Source organism: Archocentrus centrarchus, chromosome 14, assembly GCF_007364275.1.
Source record: "Archocentrus centrarchus isolate MPI-CPG fArcCen1 chromosome 14, fArcCen1, whole genome shotgun sequence".
Lineage (NCBI taxonomy): Eukaryota > Metazoa > Chordata > Actinopteri > Cichliformes > Cichlidae > Archocentrus > Archocentrus centrarchus.
The window spans coordinates 3,343,656-3,358,429 of record NC_044359.1 but is presented as its reverse complement, the minus strand read 5'-3'; the positions used below and the strand labels follow the sequence as shown (position 1 = coordinate 3,358,429).

General features: G+C 44.2%; 16 non-coding genes across 16 annotated transcripts; 10 read left to right on the top strand and 6 right to left on the bottom strand.

Moving 5' to 3' along the window:
• Positions 1-4,861: 4,861 nt before the first annotated feature.
• On the top strand, positions 4,862-4,933 carry trnaw-cca (transfer RNA tryptophan (anticodon CCA)). The gene has a single exon. It is a non-coding gene; the product is annotated as a tRNA-Trp (tRNA).
• Positions 4,934-6,122: 1,189 nt separating this feature from the next.
• Positions 6,123-6,204, bottom strand: trnas-uga (transfer RNA serine (anticodon UGA)). Its single transcript has one exon. It is a non-coding gene; the product is annotated as a tRNA-Ser (tRNA).
• Positions 6,205-6,524: 320 nt separating this feature from the next.
• On the top strand, positions 6,525-6,596 carry trnaw-cca (transfer RNA tryptophan (anticodon CCA)). Its single transcript has one exon. It is a non-coding gene; the product is annotated as a tRNA-Trp (tRNA).
• A 1,189-nt stretch (positions 6,597-7,785) lies between these two features.
• Positions 7,786-7,867, bottom strand: trnas-uga (transfer RNA serine (anticodon UGA)). Its single transcript has one exon. It is a non-coding gene; the product is annotated as a tRNA-Ser (tRNA).
• Positions 7,868-8,187: 320 nt separating this feature from the next.
• On the top strand, positions 8,188-8,259 carry trnaw-cca (transfer RNA tryptophan (anticodon CCA)). Its single transcript has one exon. It is a non-coding gene; the product is annotated as a tRNA-Trp (tRNA).
• Positions 8,260-8,727: 468 nt separating this feature from the next.
• trnam-cau (transfer RNA methionine (anticodon CAU)) lies at positions 8,728-8,799 on the top strand. Its single transcript has one exon. It is a non-coding gene; the product is annotated as a tRNA-Met (tRNA).
• A 650-nt stretch (positions 8,800-9,449) lies between these two features.
• Positions 9,450-9,530, bottom strand: trnas-uga (transfer RNA serine (anticodon UGA)). The gene has a single exon. It is a non-coding gene; the product is annotated as a tRNA-Ser (tRNA).
• A 320-nt stretch (positions 9,531-9,850) lies between these two features.
• On the top strand, positions 9,851-9,922 carry trnaw-cca (transfer RNA tryptophan (anticodon CCA)). Its single transcript has one exon. It is a non-coding gene; the product is annotated as a tRNA-Trp (tRNA).
• A 468-nt stretch (positions 9,923-10,390) lies between these two features.
• Positions 10,391-10,462, top strand: trnam-cau (transfer RNA methionine (anticodon CAU)). The gene has a single exon. It is a non-coding gene; the product is annotated as a tRNA-Met (tRNA).
• A 649-nt stretch (positions 10,463-11,111) lies between these two features.
• Positions 11,112-11,193, bottom strand: trnas-uga (transfer RNA serine (anticodon UGA)). The gene has a single exon. It is a non-coding gene; the product is annotated as a tRNA-Ser (tRNA).
• A 320-nt stretch (positions 11,194-11,513) lies between these two features.
• trnaw-cca (transfer RNA tryptophan (anticodon CCA)) lies at positions 11,514-11,585 on the top strand. The gene has a single exon. It is a non-coding gene; the product is annotated as a tRNA-Trp (tRNA).
• A 468-nt stretch (positions 11,586-12,053) lies between these two features.
• On the top strand, positions 12,054-12,125 carry trnam-cau (transfer RNA methionine (anticodon CAU)). The gene has a single exon. It is a non-coding gene; the product is annotated as a tRNA-Met (tRNA).
• A 654-nt stretch (positions 12,126-12,779) lies between these two features.
• Positions 12,780-12,861, bottom strand: trnas-uga (transfer RNA serine (anticodon UGA)). Its single transcript has one exon. It is a non-coding gene; the product is annotated as a tRNA-Ser (tRNA).
• Positions 12,862-13,181: 320 nt separating this feature from the next.
• On the top strand, positions 13,182-13,253 carry trnaw-cca (transfer RNA tryptophan (anticodon CCA)). The gene has a single exon. It is a non-coding gene; the product is annotated as a tRNA-Trp (tRNA).
• A 468-nt stretch (positions 13,254-13,721) lies between these two features.
• On the top strand, positions 13,722-13,793 carry trnam-cau (transfer RNA methionine (anticodon CAU)). The gene has a single exon. It is a non-coding gene; the product is annotated as a tRNA-Met (tRNA).
• A 649-nt stretch (positions 13,794-14,442) lies between these two features.
• trnas-uga (transfer RNA serine (anticodon UGA)) lies at positions 14,443-14,524 on the bottom strand. The gene has a single exon. It is a non-coding gene; the product is annotated as a tRNA-Ser (tRNA).
• Positions 14,525-14,774: the final 250 nt, after the last annotated feature.

The following is a 14,774-nucleotide window of genomic DNA, read 5'->3' as shown; positions in this document are numbered from 1 at the left end:
TTGATTCACTTGAGTGCAAATTTGCTCTGCTGGAAATGATTAAATATCTTCATTCACTGTTTGTGGCAAATTTGTAATGAACTGAGTGCAAACAGACAAAAATAAACTTCACTTGAATACAGATACAATGATGTTAGTGACCAAATTTGGACGAGAGATGCTAAATGATCTGCTAATGCTAGCTAGCTTGGTTACCAAGCTGCATCACTCAGGCTCAGATACCTGCTGATCCATAACATCCAATTAAAATCCTTGAATTTCACTCACCAAACTGGAGCTCCTGTCATGTCCTGGGCCGGTGGTCCAGCGTGTTTAGTTCCTTTTTGTTTTATTTCTGGTTGTGTTTACTGGTTTTTCTTAGAGTTTAGCTTCTTGGTTTGTTATGGTTTTGTATTCTACTTTTAGTCTGTGATACCTACTCTCTCTGTGACCCCCCCCCCTTTCAGTTCCTCGGTGTAATGTTTTGGATTATGTTGAATCTTGGATTCTGGGATTCTTTGTTTTGTATTTATGGACACTAAAAACATCCAGCATTAAAACTACTAAAAGTCAGCTCTGTCTCATGCGTCCTGCTGTTGGGTCCACCCCTGCCAGCCACACAACCTCACTGTGACAGCTCCGCCTTCTTGGACCATATCATTGGTCAGATAACTGCATTACAAATGCTTCAAAAGGCTCCAACAGCACAAACAGGGTCCAGAGGTCTCCAGAGGGACTCCAGTTAGCTGAGGTGAAGCCTAGCAGACAGCTAGCAGCTACAGCCGCCTGTGTCACCATCCACCTGTCAGTCAAAGAGGACATGCCCCTAATAATGCAAACTTTAAAATCCAATTTAAACAGCTGTTATGAAGGGGGAAATTAGCTCCAGAGACCAGAGCGGTTTCTGTATCAGAATGTAAACATTTAACATAGGAGTCTATGGGACTGACTTACTGTAGCGCCTCTGCTGGCCACCAGAGGAACTGGAGGTTCTGTAAGTTTTTCTGCAGCAAAGTTATGGATTCATAAGAAGGATTTAGTTGCTCCCAAGATACCTTTATGTGAATAAGTCTAGTATCTTGTTCTATTTTTTAGGGCAAACTTTCTTATATTTGTGAAATTACTGGAATGATTCAAAACTTGATATATATATATATATATATATATATATATATATATATATATATATATATATATATATATATATAAAATTTAGATCTCTCTGTGCCAAAGGTTAATGTCAGGGCAGTGAAGTCCTTTTATTGCTAAAACCCTGGTGAATGGGACTTTTCTGACAGTATGACCTCTGTAAAAATCTTTGATTTAACACATTGTTATAATGACAGAAGGACTGTAAGCCAGGCTTCTGTGTTCAGGTTTCAGGTTTAGAAATGTTGTTTTCTTTGCTTTGGTTGATTTGGGTGATTTGGTTGATTTTAGGCAGAGGTGGCAAAAGTACTGACATTCTGTACTTAAGTAGAAGTACAAGTACTTGTGTTAAAAAAATACTTTGGTAAAAGTTGAAGTACTGGTTCAACATCTTTACTTTACTTAAGTAAAAGTAAAAAAGTACAGGCTCTGAAATGTACTCAAAGTAAGAAAGTAAAAGTAGCTCTTTGGAGGATGTTTCTACCTGCTATTTTTGTGTAAAGCTAACTGAACCTCATTATATATTATTGTAATAATATAAAATAATACATGAGAATACAAAGGTTAGGGTTAGTAATCAGTAATCCTGAAGCACTGTAGTCCGGCTAAAATGTAAACTGAACTTAAATATGTATGAAAGCCCTGTGTGTAAAGCTAGTTAATCTATTACTGTGTTGACTGGAGATGGAACATCTCTGAGCCAAAAAAAAAAAAGTTCCACAATGATTAAAACGCCGGCTTTAAAAGATCAGTGATAGAAATGTAAATGCAGACACAGTGTAGCATTCGGTGGGTTTCCTCTAATTTGGGAGTTCTCAGGTTTAATTCTCTGTGAAAACCCTCCAGCAGCTCAGCAGCTGAATACATTTACATCACATTACCACTGAGGGGATAATGAAAACCACGGTGTGAGCTGGGACGAGTTTATACACACAAAGACGAGGCTGACGCAGTCGCTCCACCTGCTGCGCTCAACTCTCAGTTTAGGGCCTGAAAAGCACAGAAGTTGATAAATAAGCCAATATTTTTCATATTTGATGATGGAGTAATGCATGTATGCTTGGTAATTACATTTATTTTTTACGTATTTACCCAGGATAATATGACCCTTGAGACAGACAGCAGCACACACAGACAGACACACACACACAGCAAAAACACACAAAACAAGAACACCGAATAAATAAAGAGTAAAATACAAAAACAAAATTTATAAACTGCAAACAACCATGCAAGTCATCATCCTGGTGGGAAAACAGGGCCAGTAATTCTCCAGGAAACGTAAACTCACTGTGGATTCATGCAGTCAGAGCAGCTCCGAGTGTGGAACTGCAAACACGACCTTCTCTTTCCAACGGAGTCAAACCTTCAGGACAGACTTCCACACTCTCCTGATGAGTGTGAGTGGAACAAAGCAAGAACAGACTCATAAAGGGATGGCAGAGTCTATCTGTCACTTCCAGAACAAAGAGAAAGGTCACAGGAGGATTACGGTTTACTGCGTTCACATGCGATGATGGATGGTTTCAGTTTAGTGGACAGAGATGAGCTGAACAAGCAAAACAGGTTTAAGTAAATTAGTTTCCTTCATTCCTTTTTTTCAGTCTTCTTTCTTGGTTTTTCTAAAAGCTGTTTTCATGCCCGATCAACTGTAACAGTGGGTTAACAAGCTGTCAAAGTCAGTTTTGGAAACAGTCATCCAGTGTGAGGTCACAGATTGGCAGGTCCATCACACAGAGCGACACACAACTATCTGCTCCTATGTTCACACACAAAGGGCCAATTTAGAGCCTCCAGTTAACCAGCCAGCACCACAAAAAAGCCCAGATGAGCAGGAGGTGTGAGCTCAGAACCTCGCCGCTGTGAGGCCACAGCACTAACCGCTGCACCGCCTCGACCTCAGGCTGAGTACCACATTTTCTTGTTTCTCACTGAAGACAAACCCACACTATTACTATTTAGTGGAACACTGCCTCCTGGTGGTGAAAATGTTTGTTACAGTTTGTAAATAGTGACTCCAGCAGATACAATCCAGATCACAAATAAGTTCATAAGTTCATGGATTAATGACATTTTGAAGCATGAATAAAATCAAAAGTGCTGTACAATGTGCCCGATTCAAACACAGCATCTTTTATCAGAGCCTCTGCCTGAAGCAGCCTTTCAAACAGCTTGTCTCAGGTCTTTCTGGCAGCCAGGCGGTGTCGAACACCGAGCATATGTGTGGATCTGTGTGATACCTGACCTCTGCCAGTTCACAGCTTTTAGCCATGAACCTCTTGCCCCTCATCCACCCTTTAAGAAGCATAAAACTATGAGGTTGTAATGGCTGAGATGTCAAACTCAAACTACCATCTAGTAACCCCATGCAGGTTCAAGCCTGCTCAACAAGCTGCTTTTCAAAATATTTGCCAGAACAGGAATCAACAGCTTAATATTTACCTGACTGAGGAAAGATGTGGATGAGAGGAGAAACAGTCTGTGGATTTTGGGTGATACCTGGGCCCAGTTGTAATCTAACAGGATTAGTTCAATCATACAGGACCAAATCCTGAAATCCAGCTGTTCAAGTTAGGAACAGGATCACTCCTTTTTTTTATCCACATCCAACCTCCAGTTTGTGTTGTTCAAAATATTTGAATAAGATGAGGATTATCCTGATCCCAGCAGACAGCTAAATTCACACTGAATAACAAAGAAAAAAATTAAAATAAAACTCAAAGATGGTCAAACAAGAAAACTAGTACTGATAAACAGAGTTAAGAGAATGGCAAATTGCATTGTTGCACCACAAAGTCTAGATTTTATATTAAGTAGTGTGTTTGCATAATAATGTATTTTCATGAACATATTTGTGTATTTAAGAATTAAAATCATAAAGAAATGAAATATACAACAAACTGTGAGCAGCATGATAACATCAAGACATCAGTTAAAAAAAAAGATTATGAATTAAGAATTTTTAAGGTGATTACAGTCCATAATAATTACATCATTAAAAAGTTAAATCTATGCAGTTATTCTTAATGTTTGCTGCCATCTGGTGCTCATGTTTTATTTTCTGTCTCAGATACAAGTCGGGCCCAGTGGAATAACAGCACGAAGAGAAAACAGTGTAAAAAATGTTAATGTTTTATTATGTTGGCCAAACTTCCTCTATCAGCTTACAGCAACAGAAGCAGGAACCTGCTCCTCTCTCACTAGCTTTTGTGGTCGTGCAGCAGCTTATTTCGTGGATCCCTGTTGTGACAGTAAAGGACGATGGGAAGAGCTCTCTTTGTCCTAGAGCGGTTCAAGCAGAACCAACCAAAGTCTTTGATGCTTGACTTGCGCATGCTTCAGGTTCTGACATTAAAAAAGGGTATTTGACAATCCATGCCACTGTCTCAATTTTGAAAACCATGTAGTAACCCTTTTTTGGACAAGCTTGGACTGCTGTGGTTACAGACTGACCTCAAGAACTCTTAGGGGTCAGGATGTTTGCTAACTGGGAATTTGGCAAAGCAAATGTTTTTACTTACCTGGTGGAAGCTGTAAAAAAGACTCGCAAAGTACGATGGGAAGAAATCATGAGCAGTCTCACTTGTTTTGAGAGTCATTGGCACATGAAATGTGGACATTCCATTCAGAAGTTGAACAACCTCCAGTTCCTGAAAAGTAGCCTGTGTGGAGAGAAGAGGGATGGTATTTGCAGAACTTTCCAAACTTTTGGATTAGTGAGCACTCTTTTCCAGACCTTGTGGCGCAATGGCAGCGCGTCTGACTCCAGATCAGAAGGTTGCATGTTCAAATCATGTCAAGGTCAACAAAGATTCTTGAGGAGTGCGTCAAAAAGCTCCATGGACGGAGGCAGCGGGCTAGCTTTTCTTGCTCCTTATGTTGGATTCAGGAAACAATCCTCTTTTTGCGTGCCAGGACAGTCCTTTTTTCCAGACATGGCTGCCACTGCATTGGTTGGGATCAGCTTTGAAGGATTAGGTAATTAGAAAATTATCATGAAAAGCCAAAATGTGGTGTACTAACCCACTCATCAGCAGTTTATAACGCAGTCCAGAAATGCTCAGCAGCCATCGACACCCATGACCTTTAACTCTTGCGCTGTGGATGCAGACAGCTGGAGACACGATTCCTGTTAGTTGACTGACACACAGAATGACCTCAACAAGTGTAATGGGTCACGACGTTTGCTACCTGCGACCCCCAACCACTATTGACTCAGGAAAATGAGAGATGGAACCCCGCTTACCTCGTTGTTCTCTAGCGCTCAGCGCCCAGCAGAGTGGCGCAGCGGAAGCGTGCTGGGCCCATAACCCAGAGGTCGATGGATCGAAACCATCCTCTGCTAAAATATTTCAAGCGTTACATGTTTTAGAAGGACTTTCTGGGCACCTGTGGCCTTTAGGCAAAACTATGAACACAGTCTGTGCCAGCATCAGTTACCGTGGTAAAAGAGACTCACCTTTGTGCATAACAGAACTGGCAATGCAAATGTTGCCCATTACCTGGTGGAAGCTCTAAATAACACTTGCGATGTATGATGGAAAGAAACATGGTCACTGCTACCTAAATGGGCATTTCAGATCGTGTGCACATTTTACAGAGAACAGATGATTGCGGGTGCACACGGAGAACCAATTTGGTCCCTGGAGAAAACAAGTTAGCGGCATTCCGCTGCAATTGGCACTGGCTCTTGTCCTTTGCAACCTATACATGAATAATCTGTTTCCCACCAAAAACAGGAAATTCATCCAAGGAGACGCTATCTGCATAACCTATAAATCAAAAGACTTCCAATGTTTGAATGCAGAATTAGATTGCATCAGCAAGTGCTGGAGCAACTGCCATCTTTAACCAAGCCCTCTAAACAGGGTATCTAGCATTTTCTGCAATAGGTCTGTTGCACTTAAACCAGGCTGCGCCATCCTCCAGCCTTTAATGCAGAGCTCAACTGTGTTGGCCTTTAGGCCCACTAGATATGTAAACAAAAATGGTGTCGCTGTGAGCAGGGTTTGAACCTGCGCGGGGAGACCCCATTGGATTTCAAGTCCAACGCCTTAACCTCTCGGCCATCACAGCTTTTTTGGACAAGCTTGGACTGCTGTGGTTACAGACTGACCTCAAGAACTCTTAGGGGTCAGGATGTTTGCTAACTGGGAATTTGGCAAAGCAAATGTTTTTACTTACCTGGTGGAAGCTGTAAAAAAGACTCGCAAAGTACGATGGGAAGAAATCATGAGCAGTCTGACTTGTTTTGAGAGTCATTGGCACATGAAATGTGGACATTCCATTCAGAAGTTGAACAACCTCCAGTTCCTGAAAAGTAGCCTGTGTGGAGAGAAGAGGGATGGTATTTGCAGAACTTTCCAACCTTTTGGATTAGTGAGCACTCTTTTCCAGACCTTGTGGCGCAACGGCAGCGCGTCTGACTCCAGATCAGAAGGTTGCATGTTCAAATCATGTCAAGGTCAACAAAGATTCTTGAGGAGTGCGTCAAAAAGCTCCATGGACGGAGGTAGCGGGCTGGCATTTCTTGCTCCTTATGTTAGATTCAGGAAACAATCCTCATTTTGCGTGCCAGGACAGTCCTTTTTTCCAGACATGGCTGCCACTGCATTGGTTGGGATCAGCTTTGAAGGATTAGGTAATTAGAAAATTATCATGAAAAGCCAAAATGTGGTGTACTAACCCACTCATCAGCAGTTTATAACGCAGTCCAGAAATGCTCAGCAGCCATCGACACCCATGACCTTTAACTCTTGCGCTGTGGATGCAGACAGCTGGAGACACGATTCCTGTTAGTTGACTGACACACAGAATGACCTCAACAAGTGTAATGGGTCACGACGTTTGCTACCTGCGACCCCCAACCACTATTGACTCAGGAAAATGAGAGATGGAACCCCGCTTACCTCGTTGTTCTCTAGCGCTCAGCGCCCAGCAGAGTGGCGCAGCGGAAGCGTGCTGGGCCCATAACCCAGAGGTCGATGGATCGAAACCATCCTCTGCTAAAATATTTCAAGCGTTACATGTTTTAGAAGGACTTTCTGGGCACCTGTGGCCTTTAGGCAAAACTATGAACACAGTCTGTGCCAGCATCAGTTACCGTGGTAAAAGAGACTCACCTTTGTGCATAACAGAACTGGCAATGCAAATGTTGCCCATTACCTGGTGGAAGCTCTAAATAACACTTGCGATGTATGATGGAAAGAAACATGGTCACTGCTACCTAAATGGGCATTTCAGATCGTGTGCACATTTTACAGAGAACAGATGATTGCGGGTGCACACGGAGAACCAATTTGGTCCCTGGAGAAAACAAGTTAGCGGCATTCCGCTGCAATTGGCACTGGCTCTTGTCCTTTGCAACCTATACATGAATAATCTGTTTCCCACCAAAAACAGGAAATTCATCCAAGGAGACGCTATCTGCATAACCTATAAATCAAAAGACTTCCAATGTTTGAATGCAGAATTAGATTGCATCAGCAAGTGCTGGAGCAACTGCCATCTTTAACCAAGCCCTCTAAACAGGGTATCTAGCATTTTCTGCAATAGGTCTGTTGCACTTAAACCAGGCTGCGCCATCCTCCAGCCTTTAATGCAGAGCTCAACTGTGCTGGCCTTTGGGCCCACTAGATATGTAAACAAACCGGGTGGCGCTGTGAGCAGGGTTTGAACCTGCGCGGGGAGACCCCATTGGATTTCAAGTCCAACGCCTTAACCTCTCGGCCATCACAGCTTTTTTGGACAAGCTTGGACTGCTGTGGTTACAGACTGACCTCAAGAACTCTTAGGGGTCAGGATGTTTGCTAACTGGGAATTTGGCAAAGCAAATGTTTTTACTTACCTGGTGGAAGCTGTAAAAAAGACTCGCAAAGTACGATGGGAAGAAATCATGAGCAGTCTGACTTGTTTTGAGAGTCATTGGCACATGAAATGTGGACATTCCATTCAGAAGTTGAACAACCTCCAGTTCCTGAAAAGTAGCCTGTGTGGAGAGAAGAGGGATGGTATTTGCAGAACTTTCCAAACTTTTGGATTAGTGAGCACTCTTTTCCAGACCTTGTGGCGCAATGGCAGCGCGTCTGACTCCAGATCAGAAGGTTGCATGTTCAAATCATGTCAAGGTCAACAAAGATTCTTGAGGAGTGCGTCAAAAAGCTCCATGGACGGAGGCAGCGGGCTAGCTTTTCTTGCTCCTTATGTTGGATTCAGGAAACAATCCTCATTTTGCGTGCCAGGACAGTCCTTTTTTCCAGACATGGCTGCCACTGCATTGGTTGGGATCAGCTTTGAAGGATTAGGTAATTAGAAAATTATCATGAAAAGCCAAAATGTGGTGTACTAACCCACTCATCAGCAGTTTATAACGCAGTCCAGAAATGCTCAGCAGCCATCGACACCCATGACCTTTAACTCTTGCGCTGTGGATGCAGACAGCTGGAGACACGATTCCTGTTAGTTGACTGACACACAGAATGACCTCAACAAGTGTAATGGGTCATGACGTTTGCTACCTGCGACCCCCAACCACTATTGACTCAGGAAAATGAGAGATGGAACCCCGCTTACCTCGTTGTTCTCTAGCGCTCAGCGCCCAGCAGAGTGGCGCAGCGGAAGCGTGCTGGGCCCATAACCCAGAGGTCGATGGATCGAAACCATCCTCTGCTAAAATATTTCAAGCGTTACATGTTTTAGAAGGACTTTCTGGGCACCTGTGGCCTTTAGGCAAAACTATGAACACAGTCTGTGCCAGCATCAGTTACCGTGGTAAAAGAGACTCACCTTTGTGCATAACAGAACTGGCAATGCAAATGTTGCCCATTACCTGGTGGAAGCTCTAAATAACACTTGTGATGTATGATGGAAAGAAACATGGTCACTGCTACCTAAATGGGCATTTCAGATCGTGTGCACATTTTACAGAGAACAGATGATTGCGGGTGCACACGGAGAACCAATTTGGTCCCTGGAGAAAACAAGTTAGCGGCTTTCCGCAGCAATTGGCACTGGCTCTTGTCCTTTGCAACCTATACATGAATAATCTGTTTCCCACCAAAAACAGGAAATTCATCCAAGGAGACGCTATCTGCATAACCTATAAATCAAAAGACTTCCAATGTTTGAATGCAGAATTAGATTGCATCAGCAAGTGCTGGAGCAACTGCCATCTTTAACCAAGCCCTCTAAACAGGGTATCTAGCATTTTCTGCAATAGGTCTGTTGCACTTAAACCAGGCTGCGCCATCCTCCAGCCTTTAATGCAGAGCTCTACTGTGCTGGCCTTTGGGCCCACTAGATATGTAAACAAAATTGGGTGGCGCTGTGAGCAGGGTTTAAACTGCGCGGGGAGACCCCATTGGATTTCAAGTCCAACGCCTTAACCTCTCGGCCATCACAGCTTTTTTGGACAAGCTTGGACTGCTGTGGTTACAGACTGACCTCAAGAACTCTTAGGGGTCAGGATGTTTGCTAACTGGGAATTTGGCAAAGCAAATGTTTTTACTTACCTGGTGGAAGCTGTAAAAAAGACTCGCAAAGTACGATGGGAAGAAATCATGAGCAGTCTGACTTGTTTTGAGAGTCATTGGCACATGAAATGTGGACATTCCATTCAGAAGTTGAACAACCTCCAGTTCCTGAAAAGTAGCCTGTGTGGAGAGAAGAGGGATGGTATTTGCAGAACTTTCCAAACTTTTGGATTAGTGAGCACTCTTTTCCAGACCTTGTGGCGCAATGGCAGCGCGTCTGACTCCAGATCAGAAGGTTGCATGTTCAAATCATGTCAAGGTCAACAAAGATTCTTGAGGAGTGCGTCAAAAAGCTCCATGGACGGAGGCAGCGGGCTGGCATTTCTTGCTCCTTATGTTGGATTCAGGAAACAATCCTCATTTTGCGTGCCAGGACAGTCCTTTTTTCCAGACATGGCTGCCACTGCATTGGTTGGGATCAGCTTTGAAGGATTAGGTAATTAGAAAATTATCATGAAAAGCCAAAATGTGGTGTACTAACCCACTCATCAGCAGTTTATAACGCAGTCCAGAAATGCTCAGCAGCCATCGACACCCATGACCTTTAACTCTTGCGCTGTGGATGCAGACAGCTGGAGACACGATTCCTGTTAGTTGACTGACACACAGAATGACCTCAACAAGTGTAATGGGTCACGACGTTTGCTACCTGCGACCCCCAACCACTATTGACTCAGGAAAATGAGAGATGGAACCCCGCTTACCTCGTTGTTCTCTAGCGCTCAGCGCCCAGCAGAGTGGCGCAGCGGAAGCGTGCTGGGCCCATAACCCAGAGGTCGATGGATCGAAACCATCCTCTGCTAAAATATTTCAAGCGTTACATGTTTTAGAAGGACTTTCTGGGCACCTGTGGCCTTTAGGCAAAACTATGAACACAGTCTGTGCCAGCATCAGTTACCGTGGTAAAAGAGACTCACCTTTGTGCATAACAGAACTGGCAATGCAAATGTTGCCCATTACCTGGTGGAAGCTCTAAATAACACTTGCGATGTATGATGGAAAGAAACATGGTCACTGCTACCTAAATGGGCATTTCAGATCGTGTGCACATTTTACAGAGAACAGATGATTGCGGGTGCACACGGAGAACCAATTTGGTCCCTGGAGAAAACAAGTTAGCGGCTTTCCGCAGCAATTGGCACTGGCTCTTGTCCTTTGCAACCTATACATGAATAATCTGTTTCCCACCAAAAACGGGAAATTCATCCAAGGAGACGCTATCTGCATAACTTATGAATCAAAAGACTTCCAATGTTTGAATGCAGAATTAGATTGCATCAGCAAGTGCTGGAGCAACTGCCATCTTTAACCAAGCCCTCTAAACAGGGTATCTAGCATTTTCTGCAATAGGTCTGTTGCACTTAAACCAGGCTGCGCCATCCTCCAGCCTTTAATGCAGAGCTCAACTGTGCTGGCCTTTGGGCCCACTAGATATGTAAACAAAAATGGTGGCGCTGTGAGCAGGGTTTGAACCTGCGCGGGGAGACCCCATTGGATTTCAAGTCCAACGCCTTAACCTCTCGGCCATCACAGCTTTTTTGGACAAGCTTGGACTGCTGTGGTTACAGACTGACCTCAAGAACTCTTAGGGGTCAGGATGTTTGCTAACTGGGAATTTGGCAAAGCAAATGTTTTTACTTACCTGGTGGAAGCTGTAAAAAAGACTCGCAAAGTACGATGGGAAGAAATCATGAGCAGTCTCACTTGTTTTGAGAGTCATTGGCACATGAAATGTGGACATTCCATTCAGAAGTTGAACAACCTCCAGTTCCTGAAAAGTAGCCTGTGTGGAGAGAAGAGGGATGGTATTTGCAGAACTTTCCAAACTTTTGGATTAGTGAGCACTCTTTTCCAGACCTTGTGGCGCAACGGCAGCGCGTCTGACTCCAGATCAGAAGGTTGCATGTTCAAATCATGTCAAGGTCAACAAAGATTCTTGAGGAGTGCGTCAAAAAGCTCCATGGACGGAGGTAGCGGGCTGGCATTTCTTGCTCCTTATGTTAGATTCAGGAAACAATCCTCATTTTGCGTGCCAGGACAGTCCTTTTTTCCAGACATGGCTGCCACTGCATTGGTTGGGATCAGCTTTGAAGGATTAGGTAATTAGAAAATTATCATGAAAAGCCAAAATGTGGTGTACTAACCCACTCATCAGCAGTTTATAACGCAGTCCAGAAATGCTCAGCAGCCATCGACACCCATGACCTTTAACTCTTGCGCTGTGGATGCAGACAGCTGGAGACACGATTCCTGTTAGTTGACTGACACACAGAATGACCTCAACAAGTGTAATGGGTCACGACGTTTGCTACCTGCGACCCCCAACCACTATTGACTCAGGAAAATGAGAGATGGAACCCCGCTTACCTCGTTGTTCTCTAGCGCTCAGCGCCCAGCAGAGTGGCGCAGCGGAAGCGTGCTGGGCCCATAACCCAGAGGTCGATGGATCGAAACCATCCTCTGCTAAAATATTTCAAGCGTTACATGTTTTAGAAGGACTTTCTGGGCACCTGTGGCGTGGCCTTTAGGCAAAACTATGAACACAGTCTGTGCCAGCATCAGTTACCGTGGTAAAAGAGACTCACCTTTGTGCATAACAGAACTGGCAATGCAAATGTTGCCCATTACCTGGTGGAAGCTCTAAATAACACTTGCGATGTATGATGGAAAGAAACATGGTCACTGCTACCTAAATGGGCATTTCAGATCGTGTGCACATTTTACAGAGAACAGATGATTGCGGGTGCACACGGAGAACCAATTTGGTCCCTGGAGAAAACAAGTTAGCGGCATTCCGCAGCAATTGGCACTGGCTCTTGTCCTTTGCAACCTATACATGAATAATCTGTTTCCCACCAAAAACAGGAAATTCATCCAAGGAGACGCTATCTGCATAACCTATAAATCAAAAGACTTCCAATGTTTGAATGCAGAATTAGATTGCATCAGCAAGTGCTGGAGCAACTGCCATCTTTAACCAAGCCCTCTAAACAGGGTATCTAGCATTTTCTGCAATAGGTCTGTTGCACTTAAACCAGGCTGCGCCATCCTCCAGCCTTTAATGCAAAGCTCAACTGTGCTGGCCTTTGGGCCCACTAGATATGTAAACAAATCGGGTGGCGCTGTGAGCAGGGCTTGAACCTGCGCGGGGAGACCCCATTGGATTTCAAGTCCAACGCCTTAACCTCTCGGCCATCACAGCTTTTTTGGACAAGCTTGGACTGCTGTGGTTACAGACTGACCTCAAGAACTCTTAGGGGTCAGGATGTTTGCTAACTGGGAATTTGGCAAAGCAAATGTTTTTACTTACCTGGTGGAAGCTGTAAAAAAGACTCGCAAAGTACGATGGGAAGAAATCATGAGCAGTCTGACTTGTTTTGAGAGTCATTGGCACATGAAATGTGGACATTCCATTCAGAAGTTGAACAACCTCCAGTTCCTGAAAAGTAGCCTGTGTGGAGAGAAGAGGGATGGTATTTGCAGAACTTTCCAAACTTTTGGATTAGTGAGCACTCTTTTCCAGACCTTGTGGCGCAATGGCAGCGCGTCTGACTCCAGATCAGAAGGTTGCATGTTCAAATCATGTCAAGGTCAACAAAGATTCTTGAGGAGTGCGTCAAAAAGCTCCATGGACGGAGGTAGCAGGCTGGCATTTCTTGCTCCTTATGTTGGATTCAGGAAACAATCCTCTTTTTGCGTGCCAGGACAGTCCTTTTTTCCAGACATGGCTGCCACTGCATTGGTTGGGATCAGCTTTGAAGGATTAGGTAATTAGAAAATTATCATGAAAAGCCAAAATGTGGTGTACTAACCCACTCATCAGCAGTTTATAACGCAGTCCAGAAATGCTCAGCAGCCATCGACACCCATGACCTTTAACTCTTGCGCTGTGGATGCAGACAGCTGGAGACACGATTCCTGTTAGTTGACTGACACACAGAATGACCTCAACAAGTGTAATGGGTCACGACGTTTGCTACCTGCGACCCCCAACCACTATTGACTCAGGAAAATGAGAGATGGAACCCCGCTTACCTCGTTGTTCTCTAGCGCTCAGCGCCCAGCAGAGTGGCGCAGCGGAAGCGTGCTGGGCCCATAACCCAGAGGTCGATGGATCGAAACCATCCTCTGCTAAAATATTTCAAGCGTTACATGTTTTAGAAGGACTTTCTGGGCACCTGTGGCCTTTAGGCAAAACTATGAACACAGACTGTGCCAGCATCAGTTACCGTGGTAAAAGAGACTCACCTTTGTGCATAACAGAACTGGCAATGCAAATGTTGCCCATTACCTGGTGGAAGCTCTAAATAACACTTGCGATGTATGATGGAAAGAAACATGGTCACTGCTACCTAAATGGGCATTTCAGATCGTGTGCACATTTTACAGAGAACAGATGATTGCGGGTGCACACGGAGAACCAATTTGGTCCCTGGAGAAAACAAGTTAGCGGCATTCCGCAGCAATTGGCACTGGCTCTTGTCCTTTGCAACCTATACATGAATAATCTGTTTCCCACCAAAAACAGGAAATTCATCCAAGGAGACGCTATCTGCATAACTTATGAATCAAAAGACTTCCAATGTTTGAATGCAGAATTAGATTGCATCAGCAAGTGCTGGAGCAACTGCCATCTTTAACCAAGCCCTCTAAACAGGGTATCTAGCATTTTCTGCAATAGGTCTGTTGCACTTAAACCTGGCTGCGCCATCCTCCAGCCTTTAATGCAGAGCTCAACTGTGCTGGCCTTTGGGCCCACTAGATATGTAAACAAAAATGGTGTCGCTGTGAGCAGGGTTTGAACCTGCGCGGGGAGACCCCATTGGATTTCAAGTCCAACGCCTTAACCTCTCGGCCATCACAGCTTTTTTGGACAAGCTTGGACTGCTGTGGTTACAGACTGACCTCAAGAACTCTTAGGGGTCAGGATGTTTGCTAACTGGGAATTTGGCAAAGCAAATGTTTTTACTTACCTGGTGGAAGCTGTAAAAAAGACTCGCAAAGTACGATGGGAAGAAATCATGAGCAGTCTCACTTGTTTTGAGAGTCATTGGCACATGAAATGTGGACATTCCATTCAGAAGTTGAACAACCTCCAGTTCCTGAAAAGTAGCC